Source organism: Bidens hawaiensis, unplaced genomic scaffold (assembly GCF_021521415.1).
Source record: "Bidens hawaiensis isolate Kalapana, Puna unplaced genomic scaffold, B.hawaiensis_p1.1 tig00001685_1, whole genome shotgun sequence".
NCBI classification, from domain to species: Eukaryota; Viridiplantae; Streptophyta; class Magnoliopsida; order Asterales; family Asteraceae; genus Bidens; species Bidens hawaiensis.
In genome coordinates, this window is record NW_027491095.1 from 2,153,607 (window position 1) to 2,177,461 (window position 23,855).

The following is a 23,855-nucleotide window of genomic DNA, read 5'->3' on the forward strand; positions in this document are numbered from 1 at the left end:
TAATATAATAATTTGTTTATTATAATAAGATAAGTTAGTCTTATTTTATTTAATCCTATTTGCTTTGGATTCAAGTTGTATATTTGAGTTAGTATAGGATTAGAACCATGGGTTTATATATACCATATGTATAATGTGTTAGTTAATTATTAAGTTTTTCTCGTTTGTCGTTTTCTTAATAAAATAACCGTAGAGAGTTCTACAAATCTTGTGTTCGTGTTTTTGATTCACCCGCTCAAAGTTTAACAATTTGGCCCCCATGGGTTTCACACTTCATCATGAATTTGATTCTTAGTTTTAACTTTTAACAAACGTTAAAAATGATTGATAAAGTTAGGATCAACTTAACCTTTTTGATGGCATAAAGCGAACTCTAAAATTAAGGTATTCTCATGAAATGAGTATAAAAATTGTTAAAAGGTGTGTTTTAAAGCTTGTTTGTTTGATTAGCTAATGTACATCACTACATAAACACAATGTCACTTTATAAATATTGGTTTGAGATTTGTACACAACTACTAAGCAAAGTATCAACAACCTGTCTAAATACAAGCCTTTCTAGGCCTTCACCAATTCTCGAACGTCGTCGTTCTTCTCAATATTTTTATAAAACATATCAGAAAGCCTAGCTAGAGTTGCTCTGAATTCGTCACCGGTGATGGTTTCTTTTTCGAGCAATACATCTACTAATATGTCAATCGCATCTCTATTGTTCTTTATATGCGATTTAGCTATCTCGTACGCCTTCTCGATTATACATCTAACTGATCTATCTATATCTTCTGCAAGTTTCTCAGACATTGAGTTTCTTGCCATCATTCTTAACACCACATCGCTGCTCTGTGCCGCAGGCTCAATCAACGACCATGGCCCAATATCCGACATTCCAAATCTCGTAACCATCTGTTAACAGAAAGTTGCACGTTAAATTTTAGGAGAACGTTTACTGAACTGTTCGCCATGAGGGTCGTTTATGATGGTTTGCTTAATAAACAAGTGAACATGAACAAATTTTAGTTCATTTAGTTAAACGAATGAATATGAAAACATGACTTGTTTGTTCATTTATGTTCGTGAACATTCGTTCATATTAATTTGTTTATGTTGGTTTTTTTTACAGTCATTTACATTTGTTTAAGTTCGTTCTTTCATTAATTTTTTAGGCTCATTTGAATTTAGTATAGTTTTAATAACCTCTTCAGCATTGTGTTTGTATATATCTATATTGAGTTATGCACCTATGTTCATTTGTTTAGGTTCGAGAATTGTTCATTTATGCTATAAACAAGTGAGCACAAACACGAACAAGAAAACTCTGCTCGTTTAGTTGCATGTTCTTTCATTTGTTCAGTTAAAGTTAAATGATCAAAGACGAACATGCTTCATTCATGTTTGTTCGGTTCATTTATAGGCCAAATTAGCCTTGGTTTCTCTCAAAATTAAACTTGATCTATGTGAATTTTGCTAATGGGGCTTATAGTTTGACCAAAAAAGTCAAACTGAACATATTTTCCAAAATGCTAGGTTTATACTTTATACCTGTCTTGCAATTTGGGTAACCTGTTGGAGGTCACCTGCTGCACCTGAAGTGATCTCTGGTTCGCCAAATATGACTTCTTCTGCTGCTCTACCTCCTAAGCCAGCTACAATTCTAGCAAAAAGCTGCTGCTTAGAGGTTAAAGATGGATCTTCATTAGGTGTAAACCATGTTAATCCACGAGCCCGTCCTCTAGGAATCAATGTGACTTTTTGAACCGGATCATGTCCTTGAGTCAGAGTCCTACAACCACCATACGATCTCAAAACTCAGACCATTTTCATTGCAACATTATGTTAATATAATGACTTTGTTAGATGATAAGATGACTACTTACGCGCATATTGCATGACCGATTTCATGATAAGCTACCAACATCTTATTCTTTCCATCTGTCATCTTGGTTCCTTCCATTCCTGCAATGATTCTATCGATCGAGTCATCAGTTTCTTTCAAACTAATCTTATCCTTGCCTCGTCTGCCAGCAAGAATAGCGGCTTCGTTCATCAGATTCGCCAGCTCAGCACCACTGAACCCTGGAGTCCGCATGGCAATTACACTTAACGATACGTTGTTTTCAAGCTTCTTGTTTTTGCTATGAACCTTTAGTATTTGTTCCCTTCCTCTCACATCTGGCAGACCAACACTTACCTACACCAATATATAGATCTGTAAACAAACTGAACAAAACATAATCGTGTTCGTTTGTTTAACTTTTACTGATCAAACACGATACACGAACAACTAAACGAATAGGGTTTTCTTGTTCGTGTTTGTTGGTTGTGAAAATGAGCATGCGCATATTTGTATATATATTAAAATGAACGGTTCACGAACGTATGAACAAACACAAAAATGATAAAACCAAGTATTAAATGTAACAGCACTAAAAAGTTACTTAATAACTAGAGAAAACTTTAACAGGCCAAAAAGTTTAAATGAATATATTACCGAACATAAATGAACCGATATAAACTAACAAACATAAATGAACGTAATCATACGAACGTTCACAAATCAAACATGCATTCATGTTCGTTCTTTTAACTAAATAAAAAGAAGTTCTGCCCATGTTCATTCATTAATTGAATAAACAAACAGAAAGAAACTTGTTGCCAAACTGTTCATAAACAGTTCGCTGAACGTTATGCTTATTTACAAGTCAAAGATCATAACTTATTTAAATCAAATTTGGTGGCTTAACTGGTTACCAAATCTTTTCTTCTGGGTATGTTTTATCTTGGTCTTTTAACTAACCTGTCGATCAAACCGGCCCGGTCTAAGCAACGCCGAATCAAGGATCTCGGGTCTATTAGTAGCAGCAATAACAATAACTCCACTGTCGCCACTAAACCCATCCATTTCCGTTAAAAGTTGGTTCAAAGTTTGCTCTCTCTCATCGTTCCCGCCACCAATACCGGTCCCTCTTTGTCTTCCAACCGCATCAATCTCATCAATAAACACCAAACAAGGCGAGTTCTTCTTCGCATTGTTAAACAAATCCCGAACTCTCGATGCACCAACACCGACAAACATTTCGATGAACTCGGAACCCGAGAGTGAGAAGAAAGGGACTCCTGCTTCTCCAGCTATGGCTTTTGCTAGTAATGTTTTACCGGTTCCTGGTGGGCCAACCAGAAGAACTCCTTTTGGAATCTTGGCTCCCAGTGATGAAAACTTTTCTTGTTTTGAGGAACTCGACTATTTCTTGGAACTCTTGTTTTGTTTCGTCGACACCGGCTACGTCGTCGAATGTTATGCCGGTGTTTGGTTCCATCTGGAACTTGGCTTTGCTCCTGTGAGTTCATCAACTTTAATTATGTTAAAAGTTTTTTTTTATTTGACCCGTTTGAGAAAAGTATATGATTGTGCATGTAACTAGGTGTGGCAGTCAAGTTTTGACATATTTAACTAGTTTAATAAACGGGTTGTGTTTAGATAGACTTGTTTAATTAAACAGGTCATATACGGGCACTTGATTAACCCGTATAGTTAACCAGATCGATCCATCATTCAGGTTTTAGGTTGTTATATGACTTATATCTAGCATGGTTAATAAACGGGTCGTGTTCAGAATGACCTGTTTAATTAAACTTGTTATATTTTAGTTGACTTGATTAACCTGTTTAATAAATAGTTCAACTCACCAATCTGTTTAATTAAACAAGTCGACCCGCCTTCCTGATTAATTAAACTAGAGGTGAACGATGAAAACCGGTTCCAAACCCGACCAAAAACCAATTCAGTGAAACCGTATCCAGTATTAAACCGAACTCCCGGTTTGTTATCGGTTTGAGAACTCATTTATTGAAACTTGTTTATAACTGGTTAAAACCAAACAACAGTTTAAAACCAAACCAAACCAAACCAAACCAAACCAGTTCTTTACCAATTCAAAAACCGGTTGCGAACCTGAAGAAACACTAACCGGACCCCGGGCAGGTTACTGGTAACCTGGGGGTTGGAGAGATGTTTCCCACGAGGGGTTAGACCCTTGGAAGATGGTTCTTCTGATAACCTGCAAAACAGACACCGTGAGCTCGTCACTGAGAAGGGGGGGGTTCCTCCTTGTGACCACCCTCCGGCGTGAGAATCAGACTAGATTGCTCTTTAAATATAAAAGTATATTAAGAGATTGCTAGGGCAGATATCAGGTATAATATGATGATAATCTAGTAAGATATGATAAGATGAGATGGTCATACCATTTGTGGTATTTATAGCCGAAGGTAGGTTTCCAAAGAGGTATGGCCAGCTGCAACAGTGTTCCTGTTCCACCAACAGTAGCCTACGCACGTGCCCTGCTGGTAGTTGGTGGGTAGGTAGCGGCTGATAGTGACCAGGCCTGCTGTATACTATTCCTGTTCCACCAACTGACGGCTACGCACGTGGTATGGCAGTAGTTGGTGAGTAGGCAGCGGCTAATAGTGATACAGTACAGGAGCATGCTGCTCGCCATACTGTATCAGTGAGCTGTCGTATCTCTGATCAGATCTTTCGCCCATACCTCGTCAGGTACAGTAAAAGATCCTTCAGTATACGGACTGGCTTATTTGGGCGGGAGTATTCCCCCTCCCGCCTCTGTGCGGGATTGCTCCCGGCTTGGCTCATTCCTTCAGGTGACACTGAATGATCGAGAGCTAAGTGCCTTGTGCGTGTAGCCATGCTGCGCGGGTGGCCTTCCCTAATGGCTTGTATCCGAGGCTGCGGGGACAGGCGGAGTCCTTCACCATTGGGAGGCATTTCCTGCGGGACCAGCTTGCGTACTGCGCGTAAGGACGTCACGTCTCTGAGCATGGTTGGTCCTGCGGATCCAGTTGGTCTCTGCGCAGACGTCCCTGTTTAAGGTGAGTCTTGCGGGTCCAACTGGGCTCTGCTGGGACCTACCTCTTCAAGTCCCCCCAGTCCAATGTTCTTCTCATGAGTGTTTAATAAAGTGAGGTGAACTTTTGGACTTGAGCAAAGGGTTTTGAAAAGGGGTTTTGTAAGGTTTTCCATGGGGATTCTTTCCGCGGAAGTCCTTGTCACTTGCAGAAATGCCCGAGTTTCCTGCTTGGTCTTTGGGTATGATGCGGGTAGGTCTGTAACCTCCTCGCAAGTCAGGAGCATTGAGTCCCAGTTGTATGTATTTTCCATGAGGTTTTGGTAGTTTTGAACATAGTGATCAATTATGTTAAGACCACCAATTCCATCTTGGAGCTTCAAACAACGTAGTTCTCGACGTTCCCGCTATGCGGGGATGTTATTTCCGTTTCCGCAAGCATTGCCCAGAAGATCCTTCTTGGTTTCAATTCCCAGCGGAGCGCTAGGTATGTGAAGGGTTTTGCCTTAACACTGTACCTGCGCTCGTCTTACGGTTACTTTACTTCCAAGGTATTCCTGGCGTCAATTCCCTGCGGGTGCTAGGTATGTGAAGGGTTTTGCCTTTACACTGTACCCGCACCCGTCTTATAGTTACTTGGTTGCCGAGGTACTTGGCTTCAATTCCCTGCGGGTGCTAGGTATGTGAAGGGTTTTGCCTTAACACTGTACCCGCATCCGTCTTACGGTTACTTGTTCACCAAGGTTCTTGGCTTCAATTCCCTGCGGGTGCTAGGTATGTGAAGGGTTTTGCCTTAACACTGTACCCGCAGCCGTCTTACGGTTACTTGTTTGCCAAGGTTTATTTGGCTTCAATTCCCTGCGGGTGCTAGGTATGTGAAGGGTTTTGCCTTTACACTGTACCCGCATCCGTCTTACGGTTACTTGCTTGCCAAGGGGTAAGGGGTATTTTCCCGCTTACTTTTTAATACTTTCGAATTTTGAATTTTGAAATTCGAAGAGTTGGTGAAAAGATAAACCTCTGAAACGTCGTGCGACGGTTTCTTCTGACTGTGTCAGGACGTGCAGGAAGTTATGGTGACGTGACAGAACATGGTCATTCCAGTCGCTTTTTCAGGCGCGTGGGAGCGATTTTTCGGGCGCGTGGCCGCGAAATTACTGGCACACGTCCTTTCAATAGCTGTTGCCAGCTTGCTTTTTGCCACGTGTCATAGTTTCATTGCACATTTGATTTCTCTCTCCTCCGCATTAAATTCACCGCATTAATTGCGATTACTATATAAAGGGGGAGAGGGTTATTTGCAATTCACACTTTCCACTTTCATCTCTTCTTCTCAAGTAATTTCCGGCGAATTTTTCTGTTTAGTAAAGCATTACCCTGAAATCTCTTTTCGTCTTTCTTCCACCATGTCTTCTCATGATGCTGATGACCAGAAGACTGCTGGCGAATGCCAGTGCTCTCTTCCTGTCGATCTGTACCAGTATATCATCAGGAAGTTCATGCTCGAGTCTCTCGAGCCTGAGTTTCCTGAACCCCACCATACTGTGTACGATGCCCCTAGTGGCAAGATCGGGGTTTATGCTGCATTCTTTGTCTACGGGAACCTTAGGTTTCCGTTGACAAAGTTTGTATACCGTGTCCTGGAGAGGCACGGTGTGCACCTGACAGAGGTGCACCCCATGGCCATTGCCAAGGTCCGGCACTTTGAGTGGGTGTGCCGGATACTGGGCCTTGAGCCCCTCGTTGATCGCCTGATGACCTTCTATACATGGAGGTGCATCCAAGGGTGGTACACTCTTACAACCCGTATCAAGGGTTTAAAGATTTGTACCACCGAGCGGAGTCTTCGCTCCTGGAGAAGAGAGTTCTTCTTCATATCCGCTCGCGCCATCCCCATTGCCATGAAGTTCAAGAATGGCCAGGCGCTTCCGAACCTTCCCGCCCTCAACTACGAGGAGGCGGAATGGTTCTCGAAGATTTCCCGGGTCCAGTCCCCGGTTTTCCGTTTTCCGGAGTCGGCGATGGTGATGCTGGGGATGAGCCGGGTGTGGAAGGCGGCGAATGCGGATAAGGTTCCGATCGTCCTTGAATATGGTTCGAACTCTGTCCCTTATGGTACGTCTTGTTTCATTTTGCTGACTTCGATTTTTACTAACTTTCTTGATTTCAGAGGGGAACGATCTTCAGTCGCTCCTAAACCCGCGGGAGGAAGATGGTCCTGCGCGGATGGGTACTCGTGCTCTGGACGAGAACGAGTTGCCCATCTTAGAGCAGACCGCGGGTCGGTTCGTGGAGGTTTACCCGCCAGGCCAAGAGACCCTGAGCCACCGACGGCCAGGTAAGCCTATCTTCTACCCTGAACCTCTCAATGCTGTGCCTGCTGCTGGAGTTCATGACATTTCTTCTTCTGAGGAATCCGCAGAAGGTCCTCCACTGGTGCGGAAGAAAAAGGCTGCCGTCGGGAAGGGCAAGGAGAAGGTGGCCTCTACGGCCGACCCGGTAGTCCTATCTGACTCGGAGTCAGATAATGCAGAGGTGGCGGGGAAGCCCGGTGGTGAGGAGACCACCGCTCCGGAGGCTGCAGGTGTTACCTCCGGGGAGGCAGCGACGACGACGGTTACCGGTGTCAAGAGGCCGGCTCCATCGGGTTCGCCCCCGCTCGTCCGTGCGTTCAAGCTCAAGAAACCCCGTGAGTACCCCCATAGTTCTTGTCTAAATTTGTTGTTTCAAATAAATTTTTCTAACACTTTTGCTTGTGCAGGTGTGGATGTTGACGCATTCCAGGGTGGAGTTGGAGCAAGTGTTCCCCCGCCAATGACGGTAGGCTTGGTCAGCCTTCCCGAGGCGTCGACCCAGGCGTCTGCTTCCGCTGGTTCCAGCCTTCCTGAGGCTGTTCCAGCTGAGAAGGTGTCTCCGCCGGCCGTGAGTGCTATTTTTACAGCATCTTTCACGGAGCCGGCGGTTACTGTTGCTGAGGAGGCGGTGCCAACAACGGCTACCACAGCGGCTGCCACTATACCTGCGCCACCGGCACCGACGGCCGGACCATCAGGTACACGCCGGGCTTTCCGCCGATCTATGCCACCTTCCCGTCTGCCTGACCTGTTGGATGGATTTCCTTTAGGTTCAGGTGATGGGTTTGGCGGCTATCGGCCTGTTATTGACCCTACAGGTACGTAGGGTTCTTTTTTTCCCTTATATATTTTTATCATCTTTTCCTAACTGCCTTTGTTTCTTTTGCAGTGTCGGATTCCAATGAAGTGTATGTTCCAAGATGGAACATACGCCGAGGAACAACCCTTCGCACCCCTGTGGAGTGCGTGGACTGGGCTCGCCACGCTGCTCCTCCTGGTGCGTTGGGGGAAGCCATGGCTAGCTACCAAGAGGGTAGGCTAACCAATGAGCTTCGGGTTCTCCAGGCCCGGACGCAGCCCCGCGTCGAGCTGCTTTGTCGTGAAAACGACAAGTTAAAAGCAGCTCGCGCCAAAGATGTATCTGAAGCGCGGGCTCTTCGGGAGGAGAACCGGCAGTTGGCCGCTGCCGCAGCCGAGAAGGAGAAGGCATTCAAGGCCCTCGAGGTTGAAGTCCAGGCGCGACTCGAGGCCCGCTCCAAGGCTGCCCAAGCTGTGAATGAACAGCTTCGGCTGGCCAAGGAGACCGCGCGAAACTCAACTGAGAGGGCTGCCAAGGCTGAAGCTGTTGCTGAGCCACTTCGCGAAGAGAATGAGCAGCTTAAATGCAAATTAAAGGCTCTTCAGCATGCTCATGACGCCTTGGCAATGGAAGACGCCAAGAAGCTGCAAGAGATTCTTGACCAGAGGGGGGTGCTTGACCAAACCGAGCGGAAGCTTAAGGGCGTCGAAGAGGCTGCCGCAAAGGAAGTATTACTTGCCAATCTGAACCAAAGCGAAGCCGAACGCGCCCGTGACGAAGTGCAAGCTACCCTCCAATGGCTACTTCGAGAAGCGTTGCCTCAGGTATCCTCTTTTTTCCTCTTTTCTACTTGTAATTAGAAAATGTTCTAACTTGTAATTTTCTTTTGTAGGTTGTGCGTCGGGTCCTTTCAGAGACCTCTTACGACGATGCAATGAGCGCAGCCCTCAACGCTTCTCATGAGGATGGGGAGAAGACTGGTTTCCTGCTTGGTCTAGGGTTTGCTGAGAGAGGCTTTCCGCCCTCCAACTTCCCTTTATTCAATGTTAATACTGAAGTTGCTTATGACCAAGCTGTGAACCAGTATGCTGCCTTCCCGCATCCAGTGGTGGAGAAGGTGAATGAAGCTGCTGCTGCTGATGATGGGCTAAACATCCTTAAGGCTTTCCTTGGGCAGCCACGCTCAGACGGTGCTGGTCCAAGCGGAGGTGGCCCTGAAGCCTGATCCTGAAGATCTCTTCCCACCGTTAGGATAGACAGCTTTGTATAGATTTCTTTTAGGCGGGTAGTTACCCGGCCACTGTTGTAATACATCATTGAAATATTAATCTTTTTGCGTATAAGACTGTTATTTCCTTCTTTGGGTTCCTTGCTTTATAAACTTATGACTTGCATGTAACACCCCGACCAAAGGCGGATTATACATCGGGGCGCCACATATTGCTTCATTACTCGCGACACTATTGGTGTCAATATTTATTAATACACATTTTATCGCGCACGCGCAGCGGGGAAAATAAAGTACATAAATCAAACATAAATCAATATATTATAAATTATAACATTCAAACAACATTAACTTGTCTTGATACATTTTAATTCTAGGTCCAAAAGTAAAAACGTCCTACGTGTCCTTAAGCTCCCAAAACAGCTACTGCAAACCTGAACATGTGTTAAAATAAACGTCAAACACTTGCGTGTTGGTGAGAAATCAAGTTTAATAGATAATCATAGATAATCACAGTAAATCTGCGCGCAACACGTGTATGTCTAGAGTTTAACAAGGGTGTAATCAGATTGTGATCAAGCCTAAGATAGTTCATAGATCATAGTTCAATCCATGCTCCCAATTGAGCATAAAAACGAGAAAACATCTGTGCAAGTGTAAACAAAGAAAACCGTAAACGATAGGTCTCCCGTGTTCAACTAATGGTACCAACGGAACTGCGGAATAGGCCGAACAAAGCGGTTAATGATACACACATACAAATAAACAGCCAAGTAAACGTCCTCAACACATGGGATACTGCGCGACTAAAGTTCAAAAACAAGTTTAAGACTCAAGTTTTGTATGAACACATGAACATCCCAAAGCATTTAAAATAAAAAGGGATTAGATACGAGATAACTCACTTGATAAACGATGCGGTGATAGATATGCAAGAATCAACTCTTAAACAAGCAAAGTTAACCTATAATTAAGATTATTGTTTTAATGATTTGTTTTAAGTCTTGATTATAAGTTAGCATAATTAATAAGTAAATTATTATATATAATATATATTACCGGAAAAGCAGGAAGAACAAGGAGGAAGACGGAGGCAGAGAGGAAGACGGCAGAGAGAGCAAGGAGCAAGAGAACAGGAGAGATTAAGTGTTTGTGTGTGATGTGTTATGAAAAATAATACTATTATTTATAGAGAAACCCTAGGGAACACAATCCCTAGAAAAAGGGGAAAAGATCTCAAAAAGTAAAAGATTCCAAAAGCAAAAGATATCAAAAGATATGGCAGCTGCAGGGGGCAAGATAAAAGCTGACAGGGAACAGTAACAGGCATGGGCGGTTCAGATAAAGGTACTGGTCAAGCATGGCAAAAGCAGATCTCAAAAGATAATGTCAGTCACTTTTTCTGTCAACCAATGGGGTTGGTGCGCATGCTGCGCCGAAAGTAACTATTCAGACATTAGATGGGTTAGGTCAACGGCTCAAAAGATAAGACAACATAAAAGCAAACGGCTAGATTTAAACAGAAGACTAGACTAAAGGGTCAAGCGCGAGAAGGCTGAGTGCGCGAGCGCGAAGGCTGGCACAACAAACCTTAGCGCACTGCGGGAAGAATCACATCCTTAGCGTGCTGCGTGAACTAGAATTCTAAGCGCATCGCGGGAAGAACATACATTCTTAGCGCATTGCGGGAAGAACATGCATTCTTAGCGCGCTGCGAGAAGAGTTCTCTTCACGCATCGCAGGAACAAGATGTCTTCACGCAGGCTTCCATGTAAGGAGTCTGGCGCGTGGAGCTGCAGACATCCTTAGGCGGGAAGAACCAAAGGACAAGCAAAGAGTTGAGGGAAACAAGGCTTAAGGGCGGGACGGCGACAAGAGGGAAAAGAAGGCGGAATGAGAGAAGGAAGAGGGAGGGGACGGCGGAAAGAAAGAGAGAGAAAAAGGCGGGAAGGAAATATATATTTTTATTATTAAAAGTAAAATATAAGTATAAATAAATATTAAATCATAAAAGAAAGAGATCGGGTCAGAGAAACGGGTACCTGGGTCGGGTCGGATCAGGGCAGGTGTCACAGTCTCCCCTACTTTAAGAAATTTCGTCCCGAAATTTATCTCGAAGTAGGTTGCGCAGAGAACAGGTGCGGGTACTTGATCTTCATTTGATCTTCCCTTTCCCATGTAAACTCGGCTCCGCGCTTGGACTCCCAACGAACTTTCACGATAGGGATACGACTGCGCTTGGTTTGCTTAACCTCGCGATCCATAATCTCAACAGGCTTCTCAACGAAATGCATAGATTCATCAACTTGAACTTCATCAAGTGGAATGTGAAGGTTCTCGTCGGCTAAACACTTCTTGAGATTGGATACATGGAACGTTGGATGCACATTACTGAGCGCGGGCGGCAGGTCAAGTCTGTAGGCAACTTTTCCCACACGCGCGAGAATCTTGAATGGACCAACATAACGAGGAGCAAGCTTACCCTTCTTCCCAAAGCGGACAACACCTTTCCAAGGCGACACTTTGAGGAGAACAAGATCACCAACTTGAAATTCGAGAGGCTTTCGCCTACGATCTGCGTAACTCTTCTGTCGGCTTCTAGCAGTCAGCAAATGATCACGGATCTTGGCGATTTTATCGGTTGTCTCTTGAACAAGTTCGGGTCCTGTGATTTGAGTTTCACCCACTTCGCTCCAACAAATCGGGGAGCGGCATTTACGACCGTAAAGTGCTTCAAATGGGGCCATACCGATACTGGAATGATAGCTGTTGTTATAAGAAAACTCGATCAAAGGCAGGTGTGAATCCCAATTACCTCCAAAATCAAGAACACAAGATCGGAGCATATCCTCAAGAGTTTGAATAGTTCGCTCAGACTGACCGTCAGTCTGAGGATGATATGCCGTACTCATGTCCAAGCGAGTTCCTAGCGCAGATTGGAGAGATTTCCAAAAGCGAGATATAAAACGGCCATCGCGATCGGATATGATGCTCAAAGGAGTACCATGGCGGCAGACAATTTCCTTGACATAAAGCTGCGCGAGATGCTCAACATGGTAGGTTTCACGAATGGGCAGAAAATGAGCAGACTTGGTCAATCGATCCACTATTACCCAAATGCTATCATGTTTGCTTGCTGTCAAAGGTAACTTGGTAATAAAGTCCATCGCTACACATTCCCATTTCCACGTAGGAATTTCTGGTTGTTCGAGCAAACCAGATGGGCGTTGGTGTTCAGCTTTAACTTTAGAACAAGTCAGGCACTTAGCTACGAACACAGCAATATCCTTTTTCATGCCAGGCCACCAATAAGTAATGCGCAAATCCTTGTACATCTTATCAGCGCCAGGATGAATAGAATATCGAGATTTGTGCGCTTCACTCAGGATATCAGCGCGAAGATTCTCATCACAAGGGATCCAGATGCGATTGAGATAGCAGAGAATTCCACTCAGATTAGGGACAAAAAGTGCTTCCGCGCCACACGCTAACTCGGCGCGAAGGTTACCATTACTGATGGATGCGCGCTGCGCGTCACGAATACGCGATTCAAGGTTGCTTTGAATCGGCGCAAAGTGAAGATGCGTGCGCGGCAAGATACAGTTAAGTTGGCAGGGTTTTCGGCTGAGCGCATCGGCTACCACATTAGCCTTACCAGGGTGATACCGGATCTCACAATCGTAATCGCTGATGAGTTCGTTCCATCGGCGTTGCCTCATGTTAAGTTCCTTTTGATCAAAGATATGCTGAAGGCTTTTATGGTCAGTGTAGAGGATACACTTAGTACCATAAAGGTAGTGTCTCCAGATCTTCAAGGCAAAAACAACTGCACCAAGCTCGAGGTCGTGAGTTGTATAATTCTTTTCATGAACCTTGAGTTGCCTTGATGCGTAAGCGATAACCTTGCCTCGTTGCATAAGAACACAACCGAGACCTTGGTTGGATGCATCGCAATACACGACAAAATCATCATTACCCTCAGGTAGCGCAAGAACAGGAGCTTCACACAACAAACGCTTGAGCGTCAGAAAGGCTTCTTCTTGCTTCGAGCCCCAAATATACGGTTTACCTTTGTGCGTCAGAGCTGTTAAAGGCAAAGCGATCTTCGAGAAGTTCGAAATAAAGCGCCGGTAATAACCAGCTAAGCCCAGAAAGGAACGGATCTCAGAAGGAGAGGATGGCGTAATCCAGTTCTTGATTGCTTCAATCTTGGATGGGTCGACATGAATACCCATCTTGTTTACAACATGACCAAGAAACTGTACTTCATCAGACCAAAATTCACACTTGGAAAGCTTAGCATAGAGTTGCTCGGTTTGAAGCTTCTGCAACACCAACCGGAGATGTTGCTCATGCTCGGCCTTGGTCTTAGAATACACCAGAACATCATCGATAAACACGATCACGAATTTATCCAAGAAAGGCCTACACACCCGATTCATAAGATCCATGAAAACGGCGGGTGCGTTGGTTAAACCGAAGGACATGACCAAGAATTCAAAATGGCCATAACGAGTACGAAAAGCAGTCTTCGGAACATCTTCATCGCGGATACGCAACTGATGATAGCCAGAGCGGAGATCAATCTTCGAGAAACAAGAGGCACCTTGGAGTTGATCAAAGAGGTCGTCAATACGCGGTAAGGGATACCGGTTTTTAATGGTGAGTTTGTTCAACTCGCGGTAATCAATACACATGCGAAACGATCCATCTTTCTTTTTAACGAACAACACCGGAGCACACCAGGGCGAAGAGCTAGGGCGGATGAATCCTTTAGCAGTCAACTCTTGAAGTTGGCTGGCCAATTCTTGCATCTCAGCGGGTGCAAGACGGTAAGGAGATTTAGCAACGGGGGAAGCACCAGGGACAAGATCAACACGAAACTCGACTTCACGAGCGGGAGGGATACCAGGAAGATCATCAGGAAAAACTTCAGGAAAATCACGCACAACAGGGATATCGCGAAGCTTCTTTCCTTCATCGGGTTTAACCACATGGGCTAGAAATGCAATACACTTCTTCCGCATGAGTCTTTGGGCTTCGGCGCAAGACATAAGTTTAAGACCACTGGAGGGTTTTTCGCCGTAGATATGAAGATCACCATTTTCTCGAGGTATGCGAATCAATTTCTTGGCGCAAATAACTTCGGCGCGATTCTTCGAGAGCCAGTCCATACCAATAATAACATCAAAGCTTCCAAGAGGCATGGGGATGAGGTCGATCAGAAAATCGTTTTCGTTAAGGTTAAGCGTGCAATCTTTAATTACCGAGTTTATTAAAACAGTTTCGCCATTAGCCAATTCAACTGAAAAATCTTCTTTTAAGTTATCGCGCGGTCGCGCAAGCTTCCGCTCAAAGGCGCGAGAGATAAAACTTCGATCGGCGCCAGTATCAAAAAGCATAGATGCATAAAATCCGTTAAGCAAAAATGTACCATTAACTACGTCGTTATTCGCTTGCGCTTGGTGCGCGGTTATGTTAAAAGCTCGGCCACGCGCCACTTGGTTCGAAATTTGGTTCACCGGATTCGCTTGAGTAATCTGAACTTGTAGCCTTGGGCACGCGTTCCGGAAATGACTTGGATCACCGCAGTTAAAGCACGATCTGGGTCGTGGGTTTTGGTAAGTTGGCTGTGGGTTCTGCGGGTAAGCTGGTGGTGTTGGCGCAATCGGATTGGAGGGAGGGGTTCTACAGTACTCAACGGAGTGACCTACGCGGCCACATCGGTTACATTGTCGACACGGGACTTGAGGTGGGTGATGAAGTCTACAGGTTGGGCAAAAGGGTTGGTTTCCTGTGTAAGGCTTCTTAGTTGGCGGGGCAGGAAGTGCTGGATTGGTTAAGGCATAGTTGTGGACTACAGGAGGTGCTGGGTAGGTTGACAGTGGGTTAGGCGCGTAAACTGGGGGTTGGTAAATTGGTTGCTGGACAATGGGCGGGTTGGTAAGCGCATAGGCTTGTCTGCGCCTACGTTTCTGGTTATGGTTTGAGGGTTCTGGTTTGGTTTCTGTTGGTTCAGGGACAGTCTTGGGTTTGGTCTTCTCAGTTCCCCGCAGGAACAGGGTTCCTGCTCTGACATGGTTGTCGCTGAGCACAGCGGCCAATTCGATGGCGTCAGAGAGGGTAACTGGGTTTCTGGCCCATACAGAATCTTGAATTTCCATGGGGAGACCCCCAAGGAATTTCTCGATTGCTCGGCGGGAAGGGGTAACAAGGTGAGGGACCAGTAAGCTTAGCTCGTGGAAGCGCGTCGCGTACTCGCGCGCTTCACCGCTGTATTGCTTCAAGTTCCAGAATTCTTCCTCCAGGCGCTTAACTTCGTTGGGAGGGCAGAATTCTCGCGTAAGAATTTCCTTGAATTCCTCCCATGTCATGCTAGAAGCAGCCTCTGCGCCACGCGCATGAGCTACTCCATTCCACCATGTAAGCGCTCTGGATTCCAGGACACTGGAAGCATATAGGGTTCGTCTTTCTGAGGGGCATTGGGTATGGAGGAAAGTGTTTTCAATCTTCTCAAGCCATTGGAGCATCACGGTGGCTCCTTCAAGACCTGTGAACTTCGGAGGGTTACCCGCATTAAAGGACTTAATGTTATAACTGGAGGTATTAGCATTGTTTTGGCTCAAAGCTTGGGCTATTGCGGCGGCCATTTCCTGGGAACGTTGCTGTCTACGCATGCGCGAGGCTTCTCTTCTCTGAAATCGGCGAGATAGCGGAGGCATTCTATAAAAGTTTTAATTTTAGTTAATATCTTGGTTTTTATCGCAAATTTTAACTTTATAAAGCTTGGTTTCGCAGAGTTAGATACTATCAAAAGTTAAAGTAAAATAAATGATCCTAAATGCAGACTTTAATAAAGGTAGCAAATTCGAATCAAGAATCGGCAATTCATGTATCACCATGACTTTCCGAATTCCCAATTTAAAATGACTAGTAAACGAGTATTGGAGATTGACGATTCATGTATCACCATGACTTTTCAATCTTCAATATAAAACATACAAGAAAATGAGTATTGGAGGTTGACAATTCATGTATCACCATGACTTTTCAAGTCTCCAACCTCAGAACATAATCGTAAATGGAAATTGAAAATCAACTATTCATGTATCACCATGACTTTTCGGATTTTCAAACCCAACAAACGAATATGTAAGAAAAATCAATAAAATCGAAATTCAACAAAAATCGAAACATCGCGAAATAAAACATAAAATCATATACTGCGCAAGCGCGAGCATATTCATAAATAACGAGTAATTAACAATAAGCGCGCAAACATGAGATTTCTCTCATGCGCGAGAAGGGACTCTTAGGTATTCTAGGCCGTTACGTCTAACCACCTATCCTAAAGTCAACCTGGCTCTGATACCAATCTGTAACACCCCGACCAAAGGCGGATTATACATCGGGGCGCCACATATTGCTTCATTACTCGCGACACTATTGGTGTCAATATTTATTAATACACATTTTATCGCGCACGCGCAGCGGGGAAAATAAAGTACATAAATCAAACATAAATCAATATATTATAAATTATAACATTCAAACAACATTAACTTGTCTTGATACATTTTAATTCTAGGTCCAAAAGTAAAAACGTCCTACGTGTCCTTAAGCTCCCAAAACAGCTACTGCAAACCTGAACATGTGTTAAAATAAACGTCAAACACTTGCGTGTTGGTGAGAAATCAAGTTTAATAGATAATCATAGATAATCACAGTAAATCTGCGCGCAACACGTGTATGTCTAGAGTTTAACAAGGGTGTAATCAGATTGTGATCAAGCCTAAGATAGTTCATAGATCATAGTTCAATCCATGCTCCCAATTGAGCATAAAAACGAGAAAACATCTGTGCAAGTGTAAACAAAGAAAACCGTAAACGATAGGTCTCCCGTGTTCAACTAATGGTACCAACGGAACTGCGGAATAGGCCGAACAAAGCGGTTAATGATACACACATACAAATAAACAGCCAAGTAAACGTCCTCAACACATGGGATACTGCGCGACTAAAGTTCAAAAACAAGTTTAAGACTCAAGTTTTGTATGAACACATGAACATCCCAAAGCATTTAAAATAAAAAGGGATTAGATACGAGATAACTCACTTGATAAACGATGCGGTGATAGATATGCAAGAATCAACTCTTAAACAAGCAAAGTTAACCTATAATTAAGATTATTGTTTTAATGATTTGTTTTAAGTCTTGATTATAAGTTAGCATAATTAATAAGTAAATTATTATATATAATATATATTACCGGAAAAGCAGGAAGAACAAGGAGGAAGACGGAGGCAGAGAGGAAGACGGCAGAGAGAGCAAGGAGCAAGAGAACAGGAGAGATTAAGTGTTTGTGTGTGATGTGTTATGAAAAATAATACTATTATTTATAGAGAAACCCTAGGGAACACAATCCCTAGAAAAAGGGGAAAAGATCTCAAAAAGTAAAAGATTCCAAAAGCAAAAGATATCAAAAGATATGGCAGCTGCAGGGGGCAAGATAAAAGCTGACAGGGAACAGTAACAGGCATGGGCGGTTCAGATAAAGGTACTGGTCAAGCATGGCAAAAGCAGATCTCAAAAGATAATGTCAGTCACTTTTTCTGTCAACCAATGGGGTTGGTGCGCATGCTGCGCCGAAAGTAACTATTCAGACATTAGATGGGTTAGGTCAACGGCTCAAAAGATAAGACAACATAAAAGCAAACGGCTAGATTTAAACAGAAGACTAGACTAAAGGGTCAAGCGCGAGAAGGCTGAGTGCGCGAGCGCGAAGGCTGGCACAACAAACCTTAGCGCACTGCGGGAAGAATCACATCCTTAGCGTGCTGCGTGAACTAGAATTCTAAGCGCATCGCGGGAAGAACATACATTCTTAGCGCATTGCGGGAAGAACATGCATTCTTAGCGCGCTGCGAGAAGAGTTCTCTTCACGCATCGCAGGAACAAGATGTCTTCACGCAGGCTTCCATGTAAGGAGTCTGGCGCGTGGAGCTGCAGACATCCTTAGGCGGGAAGAACCAAAGGACAAGCAAAGAGTTGAGGGAAACAAGGCTTAAGGGCGGGACGGCGACAAGAGGGAAAAGAAGGCGGAATGAGAGAAGGAAGAGGGAGGGGACGGCGGAAAGAAAGAGAGAGAAAAAGGCGGGAAGGAAATATATATTTTTATTATTAAAAGTAAAATATAAGTATAAATAAATATTAAATCATAAAAGAAAGAGATCGGGTCAGAGAAACGGGTACCTGGGTCGGGTCGGATCAGGGCAGGTGTCACATTGCATACTTAGTTTAAATTAGCAATTTTCCAAGTGTTCAGAATAAGAACCTTTGAACGTGGTTGATAGTGGGTTAAAGTTTCGCTTCCTCCTTCGTGATTGTGCGGGTAGAACCGTCACTTGCACTTGGTAGGATGGCTAAACTTTAACTTTTATCTAACCTGCGTGCTGGTTTTTCATCTTTTGAGGATAAGTTAACCTTTGAACGTGGTTGATAATAGGTGAAGTTTTGCTTCCTCTTTCGTGATTGTGCGGGTAGAACCGTCACTTGCACTTAGTAGGATGGCAAGACTTTACCTTTATCTGACCTGCGTGTAGGTTTTTCTCATCTTTTTAAGAATTTTGTTTTGAACCGTTCGATGCGCGGTTGTTGGTGCAGTTCCCTCGAATGATTCATGCGGGATAGACCGGCACTTTCATTTAATGGGATGAACTCCTTCAACTGACCTGCGTGAAGGTTTGCCACGTTATTGGGTTCGTGCGGGTAAGACCGCCTTCCCACGCAACGACTTCACGTGATATGAATGTCGTCCAGTGTTGGATAGTTTTAACCGTTCGACGCGCGGTTGTTGACAGGTTATTATTCAGTTTCCTTAATGATTCATGCGGATAGACCGGCACTTTCATTTTTGGGTGCTGAATTTTTTCCCCTTCAACTGACCTGCGTGAAGGTTTGTTACGTTATTGGGTTCGTGCGGGTAGGACCGCCTTCCCATGCAATGACTTCCCGAAACTATGCGGTGAAAACCGGCATATTAGTGTCCAGAAAAGTATAAATGTAAAATCATCAGCTTCGATGTTCTAGGGAGAATCATTTCCATTAGAAGTGGCTCTTGGCCTTTTCTTTACAAATTGGAATTGATTTACATGCAAACTGTGTAAATGAGCTTCCTTCCATGTTGTTGGGATGGGAGCGCCATCGAGCCGACACGCACCTGTTTCGGGATCTCGTTCTTTACGCAGCATGTAGTCTCTATTGAAGCTGATTTTTTATTCGTGTTTACCCCAGCCGTGGTTCCACACGCACCTGCCTGCCTGCTTAGCTTTTATTTCGCCACGAGGTGCGCGAGCGTCCCATCTCTGACGAATGTTTCGACCATGTCTTTTACGTCTATGCATTCTTCAGTTTTGTGGCCTTTCGTTCTGTGATAGTCACAGTACTTGCTCCGATCAGCATCGTGACGATGTCGGATTTCTGGAGGCTTTGGCCATGGGAGCTCTTCATTAGCAAATATGTCAGTGACGCTTTTGGTAAGTGGCGTCCATCTGGGGTTCCGGTGCGGCTTTACATTATCCCTTTCACCCAATCGGTGTTGTAAGCCGGATGAGGTGTCAAAGTTTACCCTTGACTGCCAAATGCCTTGCTTCCGTTTTTTGTTCAATCGGGCGGTGAGGACGTTGTCCTCTCTCGTCCTCTGGGTGTAAAGGTTTGTGTTCTGCGGAAGGTCTCTACCCAGTTGCTTCTCCGTTTCCGCATAGCGTTTGGCTGCTGTCATGATGCCATCCCATGTGGATGGCATTCCATCTTTACCCGTTAGGGTGCGGATAAGCTCTGGGTCTTGCGCGCCCTGGATGAAGGCTGCGCGAACAAGATCCTCGCTGATATTGCCCAAACTTAACTTCTTTGAGTTGAAGCGAGTGATGAAGTTTGGCAGAGATTCATCTTCTTCCCGTGTGCATTTGAGGATTGTCCATTGCTCCTCGGTATACTTTCGCTGCTGGCTGAAGTGTTGGCTAAACTTCTGCTGGAAGTCTGCCCAGTCGTAAATGTGGTTAACCGGTAAACGATCAAACCAAGCCCTAGCAGCCCCCACCAGCGTCATTTGGAACATGTAACACCACGTAGGTTCCGTCCAATTGCTAACGGTTGCCCCCGCTATGAACCTGTTCAAATGATCGTCTGGATCAGATAGGCCGTCATATGTGCCTATGTTAGGCATTTGTTTAGCACTTTTCGGGGCAATTGCTTCAGCAATGTCCCTTGCAAATTTGGACGTTCCTGCATTTGTAACGTTTGGTCTGAACGTTTTAGAGAAGTCTCGTGGACTTCCATCTATGCTTTTTGGTTTGAAGGCTTGTCCAAAATGCCTTTTCGGTTGGGTTTTCGTTTCTTTACGCTTCCCTTTTGCCTTATGACGAGGGTTCGCGTCGGAGTCGGATTCCTCCGAGTCATCCTCCCAGTATTCGAATTCGTCGGCCTGTTGCACGGAACGCAAGCGTTCGTTCAACTCAGCCTGAAATTCCTTTTGTCGTGCCTCCGCCCATGCCTTGACTTCGTCGAGAGTCTGGCGGGGGAGTCTTCGTTTTTCAAACTGGGTATCGGTGGATCCCAGTAGGCGGTCATTTACTGCACTTGCCCCTGCTTTAGTAAGTGGGGTAGTGTTCGTAAAATTTACTTCGCTTGCTCCGGCTTCGGTAGCCGGAGTAGTGTTTGTAAAAACTGTGTTGCCGGTATTCCCCCCAATAGCTGGGGTTGTGGTTACCGGAATTTCTCTAACCATCTTTTGTATAAAGTTTTGAAAAAACTGGAGAAAATTGTAGTTCTAGCTTTATGCACGGATGGCGCCAATGAAGAAACACTAACCGGACCCCGGGCAGGTTACTGGTAACCTGGGGGTTGGAGAGATGTTTCCCACGAGGGGTTAGACCCTTGGAAGATGGTTCTTCTGATAACCTGCAAAACAGACACCGTGAGCTCGTCACTGAGAAGGGGGGGGGGTTCCTCCTTGTGACCACCCTCCGGCGTGAGAATCAGACTAGATTGCTCTTTAAATATAAAAGTATATTAAGAGATTGCTAGGGCAGATATCAGGTATAATATGATGATAATCTAGTAAGATATGATAAGATGAGATGGTCATACCATTTGTGGTATTTATAGCCGAAGGTAGGTTTCCAAAGAGGTATGGCCAGCTGCAACAGTGTTCCTGTTCCACCAACAGTAGCCTACGCACGTGCCCTGCTGGTAGTTGGTGGGTAGGTAGCGGCTGATAGTGACCAGGCCTGCTGTATACTATTCCTGTTCCACCAACTGACGGCTACGCACGTGGTATGGCAGTAGTTGGTGAGTAGGCAGCGGCTAATAGTGATACAGTACAGGAGCATGCTGCTCGCCATACTGTATCAGTGAGCTGTCGTATCTCTGATCAGATCTTTCGCCCATACCTCGTCAGGTACAGTAAAAGATCCTTCAGTATACGGACTGGCTTATTTGGGCGGGAGTATTCCCCCTCCCGCCTCTGTGCGGGATTGCTCCCGGCTTGGCTCATTCCTTCAGGTGACACTGAATGATCGAGAGCTAAGTGCCTTGTGCGTGTAGCCATGCTGCGCGGGTGGCCTTCCCTAATGGCTTGTATCCGAGGCTGCGGGGACAGGCGGAGTCCTTCACCATTGGGAGGCATTTCCTGCGGGACCAGCTTGCGTACTGCGCGTAAGGACGTCACGTCTCTGAGCATGGTTGGTCCTGCGGATCCAGTTGGTCTCTGCGCAGACGTCCCTGTTTAAGGTGAGTCTTGCGGGTCCAACTGGGCTCTGCTGGGACCTACCTCTTCAGAACCTGATGTGGTTTCAGAATAACCGCTTTTGACTTTAGTTGACCGAAACCAGTTACAAACCAAACAGGATTAACAAGTTTACAACTTTACTGTGAGCCCGTTTGATATGTTCAGATAAACAAATTAAACAGGTCCTATTCATGTTACACGATTTTAGGCATGTGTGAGTTCATGTTGATCTTTTAACACAAAAAATATATGGTTCTTGTTCAGGTTAAGCAATTTAACACGCCAACCCAACACGATTAACACACCTACTGATCCAACATTGTTACTAGTCATATATCCATAGTTCCATACCTTCCTAGTCCAAACGGCAAATTAGGCCCACCAGGTACGTTTGAAGACGAAGATCTCAACAATAAAGCACCAAGTAACACTAACGGAAAAGCAAAGTTAGCCAAAAGATCAAAAACCGCAGCTGTTACATTCATTTCCATTGGATGAGCTGCAAAATCCACTTCTTTCTCTTTTAACTTCCTAACAAGTTGTTGTTGTAATCCCGGTAACTGAACCTTAACTCTCTGAACCTTATTATCAAGTTCAGGATTCAACATTATCTCAGCAATCGCCACCAAACCGTTTTCGTAAAAGTCCACTTTCTTAACAACACCTTCATTGATGTAATCCAAGAATCTAGAATATGATATTCTACTTGAAGTGGCTGCAACCGGCGTGTTGGGTAACTCGGGTTCGGCACTTGCTGCAGGATGTATAAGTGTGTTACTTCCTATGAGGGTTAAACCAACTGTTTTTAACAGGTTTCTTTTGGTGAATTTGGTGTCTAAAGTTGGTTGACATGGGGTGGTTTTTGTGTCTTTTGAATGGTGGTGTGATTTGGGAACTGGAATGTGAGGGGTAAAAAGGGAAATTACAGTTAACATGTTTGGTTTGCTATGAATATGAATATGGTGATTTGAGTCAAGTTTTTTTTTGGTTTTTAATTAGAGGGAATATAATATTTTGGGTAGTTTAAATAGGGAAATGGATTTGGAGATGTTTCTACACATGATCATGATGTGGTAGTTTATAGATTCGACCTATGTATTCAAGAATCATCTAGAGCTAACCTCAATGTGTTAGATAGTGAAATAACACCATTGTTGATGTGACACGTGGCTTAATGAATGTTTGAGTCACTTGCATTGATCTTCCTAATATCGTTTGTTTTATAGGTTTATTATTCATGATTTGAAAATTGGTATCTACAATTTGGTAATAAAAATTAAGATGAAATGGATTTTTTAATTTAACTATGACAGTGATAATTACTTTTAAGCTTCTTTTTTTTCCAAGTTGTTTCAACCATACATTTGTTTGGAGACTAAATATTTACTTTTTGTCTTCTTGTCCGGGCATATTATGGAGTATCTAGCATATATCCCTACCATGTCATCTTATAAGTTGATTAAATGAATATAGTTTTATTTAGCTATTAATACAATGAAAACTTATAGACTAATGTAAAAAAACAGACGATCAGTTATCAAAAGATAATTTATAAATTATAAGTGAAAAAAAACATATCGATTATATGTTGGTTGGAATGTAAAACATATAGATTTTTCTTTTTGGTGGGTTGATACGTGTAAACGGCTTTACAATGTTCAAGTTAAACTTAATTGTCTTATTGTCACAGGCTTCACCCAATTTCTACCCTTTGTAGGGATAAGTTATCCATTTAGTTACTATCAAGGTTCAGAATACAACCCACCTAGTAAGTCTCCAATCGCAAAAGTGTGAAATCGTATACCCGTAAGAGCAATACAAGAACGA

The 23,855-nt window shown here is 44.2% G+C and overlaps 1 pseudogene across 1 annotated transcript; it reads right to left on the minus strand.

The window, feature by feature from the left end:
- Positions 1–532: 532 nt before the first annotated feature.
- On the minus strand, positions 533–22,963 carry LOC143591399 (ATP-dependent zinc metalloprotease FTSH 6, chloroplastic-like; annotated as a pseudogene). Its single transcript, XR_013145661.1, has 5 exons — positions 22,380–22,963; positions 2,795–3,333; positions 1,875–2,188; positions 1,540–1,780; positions 533–903 (listed from the first exon to the last, which is right to left on the minus strand). The product of XR_013145661.1 is annotated as an ATP-dependent zinc metalloprotease FTSH 6, chloroplastic-like (transcript).
- Positions 22,964–23,855: the final 892 nt, after the last annotated feature.